The sequence below is a fragment of the Gossypium hirsutum genome, chromosome D04 (genome assembly GCF_007990345.1).
Source record: "Gossypium hirsutum isolate 1008001.06 chromosome D04, Gossypium_hirsutum_v2.1, whole genome shotgun sequence".
In the NCBI taxonomy this organism is placed as follows: domain Eukaryota; kingdom Viridiplantae; phylum Streptophyta; class Magnoliopsida; order Malvales; family Malvaceae; genus Gossypium; species Gossypium hirsutum.
Genome location: NC_053440.1, coordinates 22563387 through 22572239, shown reverse-complemented (window position 1 = coordinate 22572239; position 8853 = coordinate 22563387). Strand labels below are relative to the sequence as shown.

The 8853-nt window shown below is 35.2% G+C and overlaps 1 long non-coding RNA gene across 1 annotated transcript; it reads left to right on the top strand.

Moving 5' to 3' along the window:
- The first annotated feature begins 695 nt into the window (after positions 1–695).
- On the top strand, positions 696–2127 carry LOC107898422 (uncharacterized). The gene is made up of 2 exons (XR_001684395.2): positions 696–1362; positions 1698–2127. It is a non-coding gene; the product is annotated as an uncharacterized lncRNA (long non-coding RNA).
- Positions 2128–8853: the final 6726 nt, after the last annotated feature.

Genomic DNA, 8853 nt, shown 5'->3' with positions numbered 1-8853 from the left:
ATATCAACATTCAAAAGCTAATAAAAAATGAGTCAATTAATGCAAATGCAAACCAAATGTACAAGTTTTGAAATAATTAAAAAAACAAATGGCATGAAAGAAATGGAAATTGTAAATCAATAAAGAATATGTACGAAAAAATTTTAATAAATAATATACAAGAAATTTAAATAACCAAAAAATTGAGTTAAAAATAAATACTATGTGAGACAATAATATTTAAACAAATTTTAAAATAAATATTACATGTGAGGAAAATTAAAATAAGCACTATACAAAATAATATACATATATTAATCTAATAAATGATATGTATAAAGTGAAAACTCAATATAAATAATGATAAATGTAATAACATGTAAAAGTTGAAATATACAAAATATAGAAGAAGGTATTTTAAAGAATGAAATTATATACATATAAGTAGCTTTTAAAAAAAAGTATTAAAAGGGGAACTAAAAAAATTATAGTTATAATAATATAAAAATAACAATATATTCATAGAATAAAAAAAGTGATTATATATATAATAATATTGTATGAGAATACTATCATATAATTCTTTAAAATGTAAAAATATAAAAGAAAATTTTAAAAATAAATACATTATAAAATAAGACTATTAAAATAAAATACATACCAATTATATTAAGCCTATATAAAAATATATATACATAAAAATAATATTCGATAGATTTAAATAATGATATGATAAATTTAAAATAATATGAAGTATAAATATTAAAATAATATTAGATTCAGAATTAATTATATTTAAATGATAATAGGATAACAAATATTAAAAATAAAAATAACCTAATAAGGGTTGAATTTGAACTTAAAGTAAAATTAAAGGTAACAAATGGAAATAAAATCAAAATGAAGGGGCTGAAACAAAATGCACGAATAATGCGAGGATTAAAAGGGAAATATTCCCCTGCCTTCAGAATGCTGCGTTTTAAAGGGGATTAAAACAATAAAATTGGAAACAGACGGGGCAAATTCAGAAAATAAAGAAAAACCAAATTAAAACAATGGAACAAATTAGTAGGATTAAAAGAAAAAATAGCCCACTAGGATGAAACGCGCGGATCTGGCCTTGGTTCGGGTCGGATCTCGGGTCAACGGCCTGTACGGCACCGTTTTGGAGCCACTGAGTCTGGCCCTAAACGGTGACGTTTCGAGCACCTATAAATGCTATTTTAAACCCTAAATCAGAAAACCCTAAGCCATTTGCCTTTACTTCTGAAACAACAGCAGCCCCATGGCCCATTCTCTTGTCTCCCGCCTCAAACAATTCGAAGCCCCATCTAGCTCCGACCTGGACGGAGCAAATAGGGCTCCGTCGTCGCCTCCGCGCAGGTAAGTATATCCCCTTTTGCTCTTTTTGTTTTGCAAAAAAGGAAAAAAAAAACAAAGAAAAGAAAAAACAATCAGAAAATCACTTCTTTTCCAAAACTGCTATTCAATTTCCTTTCTTAATATCTGTATTCTTTTCTCTTTTTTTTTTCATTCATTCGAGAATCCCCCCTTTTACAAATTTAATCGGCTCCTCTTATAGCCGAAACAGAAAGAAAAACGTAATTCTCGAGAACTCTTTTTTACATTTTTGTTATCTTTCCGCAATTATTTCCTATATTTCTGTTATTGTTGCGCTGTATTGGTATATTCACTGCTTGGCTCCATTTTATTCGCAGGTGCAGAGGCCGTGGAAGGGAGGAAGCGCATGCGTGGATGGCCTGGTTTCCGCGTTCAGCGGCGCCGACTGTTCCAAAAACCCCTAGGGTTTCTGGAAACTTGAATTTAGGCCATCTCAAATTGGGCTAGGGTTTAATTGGGTTTTGTGGGTATTTGGGTTAGTTGAGTTGGGTCAGATTTTGGGTCTGTAATTTGGACTGGGGTTAATTATAATTTGGGCCACATAATTTGGACCGAATTGGGTTTGGATTTGTAAATGGACTGGACACTTATAATTTGTTTTAATTTGGTGTTTATGTATTTATGGTTTTGGGCCTGGATTAGAATTGGGTATTACAATATGTATTGAAGTTTACCAATTACACTGTCGAAACTATTTTTTTGAAAACAAAAATTTTAGTTGTCGACTTTAAAAAATAAAAATTGGAGTCGCCACCGATCCTTTATTGAGGTGTGATCGGCTCACCTTAAAAACGATTCTGGTCTATGAAATTTGAGAAAACGGGTTCGGGAGTCAGTTACGCGCGAGGAAGGGTTAGCACCCTCGTAACGCCCAAAAATCAGTACCAAATTGATTATTTGATGTCTTAATGTCGAGGGTTAAAAATATTTTAAAATTCAAATGATGAAACTTGAAAAGGATAATCAATTGTTCAAGTTAAATAAAGAAATCGAGACTCAATACGTTAGGGCACAATTTCTCAAAACCCTCGAACTTTGAATATCGCTTTTTAGTTTTTAAAGAAAATCTTCATTTCGAGAAAGCAATATGTCATGCCCAATACGTTAGGACACCACAAATTAAGTTTTCGAAAATGATTTTTATACTTATACATTTTAAATAGAGAATATTCTCGGTTACTTAGGATTAGCAAAGAAAATCAGAACCCAATACGTTAGGGCTCAATTTCCTCGAAAATTCCAAACTTTGAATATCACTTTTATTTTAAAAGCCTTTGAATCAAAAGAAAATGATTTAGATGTTTTGACAAAATCAAAATGTATATTTTTTAAAAGGTATGTTAAAAAATATTGATGTGATATGAAACAAATATTTTAAATTAAATTATATGTATACATGTTTACAAAATATGTATATATAAGTATGATATATAAGTGAATTTTGCAAGTATGTGTATGAATATGAGATAAAAAATGCATAAGTATTATAAAATGTTGGTGCATATATATATATATATGAATACAAAAGTCATGAAAATAAAACAATAATAAAATGCATATAAGGTATATTCATACATTTACAAAAAATAAAATAAAAGTATAATATGTTAGTAAATTATGAAAATATGAAAATATATACACAAAAAACATGCGAAAAATATATTTATAATAATTTTGAATAATGTATAAATATGCAGATTATAAAAGAAATATATATAGGATTATAAAAATATGGAAAATGTATAAATATTATAAAATAATAATGTATGTACGTATGTATGTATATGTATGTAAAAACTAAGAAAATAAAATAATAATAGAATATGTATGTGTATTCATTTAAAGAAATTTAGAATATATACATATATACTATAAAAAATAAAAAACATATGCGTGCATATGCATAAATATAATAATAATATAAGAATAATAATAATAATAACAATTCAATTGAAATTAAATTATTTAATAGCACTAATAACAAAAAAAGACTAAGTTAAACTTAAAACAGAAATTCGGGGCAAATTTGAAATAAATAAAATACGAATGGACCATTTAGAACACGCAATCAACAGTGGAGGACCCAAAGAGAAATTTACCCAAACATCCCAAACACTGCACAGCAACATGGACCGAATTGAAAAATAAATAAAACGTGTAGTTAAAATTACAAATATATAAAAAATAATTAAACATACTTCATAAAAACTGAAGACCCAACGCGCAAATAGCCCATCAAGGGCCAAAACACGCAGATCCATAGCCATTAAATGGCACCGTTTTACTTTAGTATTAAAACCAAAATTTCTTTCAAAAAAACAAACATTTTCATTTCATCATCTTCTTTTCTTTTTTAGAAACAACAGAGGGGGAAAAAAAGAGGTGGCTCTCTGCTAGGGTTCGGCCTTAGCCCCTTCATGCCGCCGCCGTTGTGGAGCCACCGCACACGGCATTCGAAACCAGCGCCCGAACCCAGGTAAGCGCCCCTTTCATTCTTTATTCTTCTTTTTATTCTTTCAAAAAAACGAAAAATGAAAACAGTGAGAAGAAATCTCGAAGAGAAGAAAAACAAATCACCTTCCAAAAACTGCTTTTGATTCTTTGTTTTTGTATTTCCAGTGCTTTTTACAACATTTGTCTAACCCCCGTTACAGAGATTGATTGGCCTTTTTATAGCTAAAACTGTTTACAATTTGCTGTATCTATCCTATTAGTGTTGCTCGTGGTTTATTTGTTATAGGTACGGGCATTGTGCGCGGCGTGGAAGGAGAACGTGCGACGGTTATTGCGACGTGCGTGGGGTGCGGCTGCTGATTTTGCTACTAGCTGCTAAGGTTTCTTTCTACCTCTGAAAATTGTTAGGGCTAGGTATTGGGCCAGTGTTGTATTTGGGTTTGTATTGGGCTTGTTATTATTTGGGTCTATTTTGGACTGGTGCAATGAGTATTTGGGTTGGTCTTATTTTGAATGGGCCGGGCAAAAATGGGCTATTACAGCTGCCCCCTTTGCTCGTGGTCGTGTAACGGGAACGGAGCAAAGACTTTAAAATAGCCAATTTTGCCCGGTCACGCTGGACCTTGGCACTCTTCTTCTTCAAGTAGCCTCATTCTAACCTTCTGCGTCTTCAGAGGTATAGGCATTGGTGCTTCGATCCACCCCACTGCAACATCAATGAGATAGGACTTGTTGTGACAGCCCAAAATTGACCCTAGTCGGGAAGTGATTTCGGGACCACAAAACCGAGTCATAAAAATAATTGAATTCCATATTCTATGCTTATTATGTGTGTACATGAGTATGTGGAAGTTTCATTCTCCAATTTTGCCAATTGCATGAGAAATTATTAAATAGGGATTGATATGAGACATGGTGAAAATATGATAGGCTAATTTAAAATGGTCTATTAATGCATGTTGTGAAAATGATGGGTTTGCATGTCAAATTACCCAAAATTTGAGCTAGTGGTTCGCCATGCTATGGTGGAAACATGTTGGGAACATGTTGGCCTAGTGAGGTATGTAGGAAAAAAATAAAATAAGGGGCATGGGCATAAAATAATGAAAAGGAGTATGATGAATACAAAAAAAAATGTGTGTAGTTGTTTCCCCCCCATTGCCGTGAGCTAAAGAAAAGAAATGAGAAAATTTTTGTTCATCCTTTCTTATCTTCATTTAGCCGAAACTGGAAAGAAAAAAATAAAAGAAAAAAAATGCTCATCCTTTGGTTCATCCTTGGCCAAAAATTTTAAGGAGGAAGGAAGAAGAAAGGTTGAAGAGGTTCGGCCATGCATGTAGCTAGGCTAAGGTATGTTTGATGATGTTCCATGAGATGCATGCATGTTTTAGTTTTAGCTTGAGTTCTACCTAGCCCATGGTCTAAATCTTGCTATGTGATGGAAATGACACTCGGCCATGGATGCATCATTCTTGGTTGATGTTTGATGTTGTGGTGATGAGGCATGAGGATGAGTTAAGATTCGGCCTAGGTGGAGTTTGTGTTAATGCCATTGCATGCTAAATATGAAGCTTGTTAATGATGCATGTGATGGTGGCTTGATGATGCTTGAACCTCCTTTTTAGCATTTTTGAGTGAGCACATATGTGCATTGGTTGCTAAATGGAGAAGAATCGGCTAGCAAGTTGTGTGCTAAGGCCGAATATAACTTTTGCATGTTAATGAGCAATGCATGTGTTAAATTGATGGAAAGGGAGAGGATGCTTTACTAGTGTGTATATGCGTGTATTAGCCAAGTTTTGAACTTGAAACAAAAGGGTGTTTAGTCAATACAAGTGACCATACTTGTAGAATGTATTAAGTGTTGAAATCGGCCCCAAAATAGACATGCATATTCGGCTAAGGGGGAAAAATTAGCTAAAATGTTGAGTTTGATTCATGATTCCGTACATATGTGACTTTAATGTCTAATGTATAAATATGGGCTAAGTGCCTTGTGTTCCTCTTTTCGATGCTCAAATGATTAAATCAATTTATTTGTTTAATTAAGCTCAAGAGCAAAGGGGAACTAAATCCGATAAAGGGAAGGAAAAAGTGGTCGAATAGCTATCGGAATCATTCGACAACACCCGAGGTAAGTTCTTGAGTAAAAGAGCTTAAATTATGATGTGATTAGATCATGTTTTAAGCAAATTAAAATCATGCTCTTTGTGTGGCTATTGAGCCGAATTTGCAAGAATGATAAATGTCTTGTGTTTGAGTTTTGCTAACGAAAATGAAATACGAATGGGCCATGATTTATTGTTAAATGTGCATGGTTATTTGAATGATGTCCGGGCTAAGTCCCGAAGGCTTGTGCTAAGTGACAATATCCGGACTAAGATCCGAAGGCATTTGTGCGAGATACTAATTCCGGGCTAAGCCCGAAGGCATTTGTGCGAGATACTAATTCCGGGCTAAGCCCGAAGGCATTTGTGCGAGTTACTAAATCCGGGTTAAGTCCCGAAGGCATTTGTGCGAGTTACTAAATCCGGGTTAAGTCCCGAAGGCATTTGTGCGAATTACTATAACCGGGCTATGTCCCGAAGGCATTTGAACGAGGAGCTATATCCGGTTAAATTCCGAAGGTACGTGATTTGGGAATGAATGAACTTGCTGTAAAATTCCAGTTAATACTCTCGAAACATCCCAACATTGAGGTATGTTTCGTATGTGCTTGAATTTAGTTGAGCCCTTACAAATAAGTATTCGCTCAGTTGATAAACGAGCTACCGGCCTTTGGCTGAGTTGATCTTTTGTGTATGTACATAAGGGTTGATAATGTGAAGCAAGTACGATATCGTAAATTTGTGCATATGAAATTATCCGTTTAGCTATATGAATGCTATACTTTTGTTGTGCTGGAATTCCTTGCTCAAAACTTACTAAGCATAAATTGCTTACTCCGTTTCATTGCTCCTCTGTTTTATAGATTTGGTTCTCCAGCTATCGGACTCGGGATCTTGAGGTCAAAGTCGCCCACACTATCAAAGCCCCCTTTTGGTACAATTTTGGTTGAACTTCGAAATGGCATGTATAGGACTACCCGTTTGTTGTGGGTCGTGGACCCTTTGGACTTGTATAAATTTTGGATAGCCATGCGAAAATGGCTTATATGTGTTTGAGTATATTGTTATAATCATTTGGTGTGGATATGCTTGACAAGGATTGGCCATGGGGATGGTTAATCACTTTCATAAATTGTGCTATTTATGCAAAAAAGGGCTAGTTGAATCATGAAAACCATGAAATAGGTAAAGTCTACCTTAAAGGCAGATGCTGACAGCAGCAGTGAGGTAGATTTGGAAAATCACTAAAAATATAAGGAATGGAATTAAATAGTGAATAAATTATGTAAACAAACCTTGATGAATCTAATTTCATAGGAAAGTAACGAAACAATCATACGGATAGTATGTTAAGAGATATTCAGGTTCTCGTGAGACAGGGCCAGAACGGTTTCTGGATTTCCTGTTCCGACGTTGGAAATTCATTACAAATTAACCAGAGATAATTAGGAGTCATACTATATATGGATAGATTCCTCTCTGAGTCTAGTTTCTATAGAAACAAACGACATCAGTATTGGAGCCCTGTACAAGGAGATATACAAGTCGTAATGCGCAAAGGTCAGGGTAGTCGATCCCTGTAACATGGGAAACTTTGACTAATAAACTATACTAATTGGCCCGACCAAAAATTCTAGAAAAAAAAATGTAGATGGGCATATGAGTCTAGTTTCAGGAAAAAATCACGAAACTGATTTTGGAGTTGTGAAACTCAAGATATGATTTTTAAAGCGACTAGTACGCAGATTGGCAGTGTCTGAGAAATATTTTTATAAGGGGTTTGAAGTCTGTTAACACCTCGTGTTCGACTCCGGTGTCGGTCTCGGGTTCGGGGTGTTACATTTGATTGGTATCAGAGCTACGGTTTAGTCGATTCTAGGACTACCGTAATGCGTTGGGTCTAGCTATACATGCCATTTTATGTGATTACTTGATAGTGTGGTGATTTCTGACAATTGTAAATGTGTTTATTTATAGTAATGGATCCCGATCCCGACCGAGAGGTAGCTGATGATCTTGAGAGTGTAGCGCCTGCTCCCGCACAAGGGACAGCGCCGGCGGACTCTCAACCTAATGCTAGTAACCCGAATGAGGAAGCTAGACAAGCTTTCTATAGCGTGATGAATGATTGTTTCAACCAATACATTCGAACTAATACGGCTGTTCCACAACCTCCATTCCCGACTAATACCACCCCCGCACCTACAATACCTCCGGTAACTGACCAAATAAGGTCAAATAAGCCCCCAGTTGATAGAATCCAAAAACATGGGGCTACTGAATTTAAGGCTACGGATAGCGACGATGCCGAGCAAGCTGAATTTTGGTTGGACAACACTATCTGGGTACTCGATGAGCTATCTTGTACACCCGATGAATGCCTAAAGTGTACGATCTCCTTGCTACGTGATTCTGCCTACTATTGGTGGAGTACTCTGACTTCTGTTGTGCCCTGAGAGCAAGTAACTTGGGAGTTTTTCCAAACTGAGTTTCGGAAAAAGTATATCAGTCAGAGATTTGTTGATCAAAAACGGAAGGAATTTCTTGAGCTTAAGCAAGGTTCCATGTCGGTTACTGATTACGAGCGAAAATTTGTTAGACTTAGCAAATACGCTCGGGAATGTGTTTCGTCCGAGGCTATCATGTGTAAACGCTTCGAGGATAGGCTGAATGAAGATATAAAAATGTTCGTTGGCGTTCTTGAAATACGAGAGTTCGTAGGACTTGTCGAGCTAGCTTGTAAAGCCGAAGAGCTTAGAAAAGAAAAACAAAAAGTTGATGAGGGAACTGGAGAGTTTCGTAAAAGATCTTCGGGAAAGTCTCTTCAACAGGCATCGAAGAAATTTCGAGATGATGCGGGCCAGTTTAGAGGCACTTCGGGCCTTTTTAGACGAGATCGTGATCGATCCCC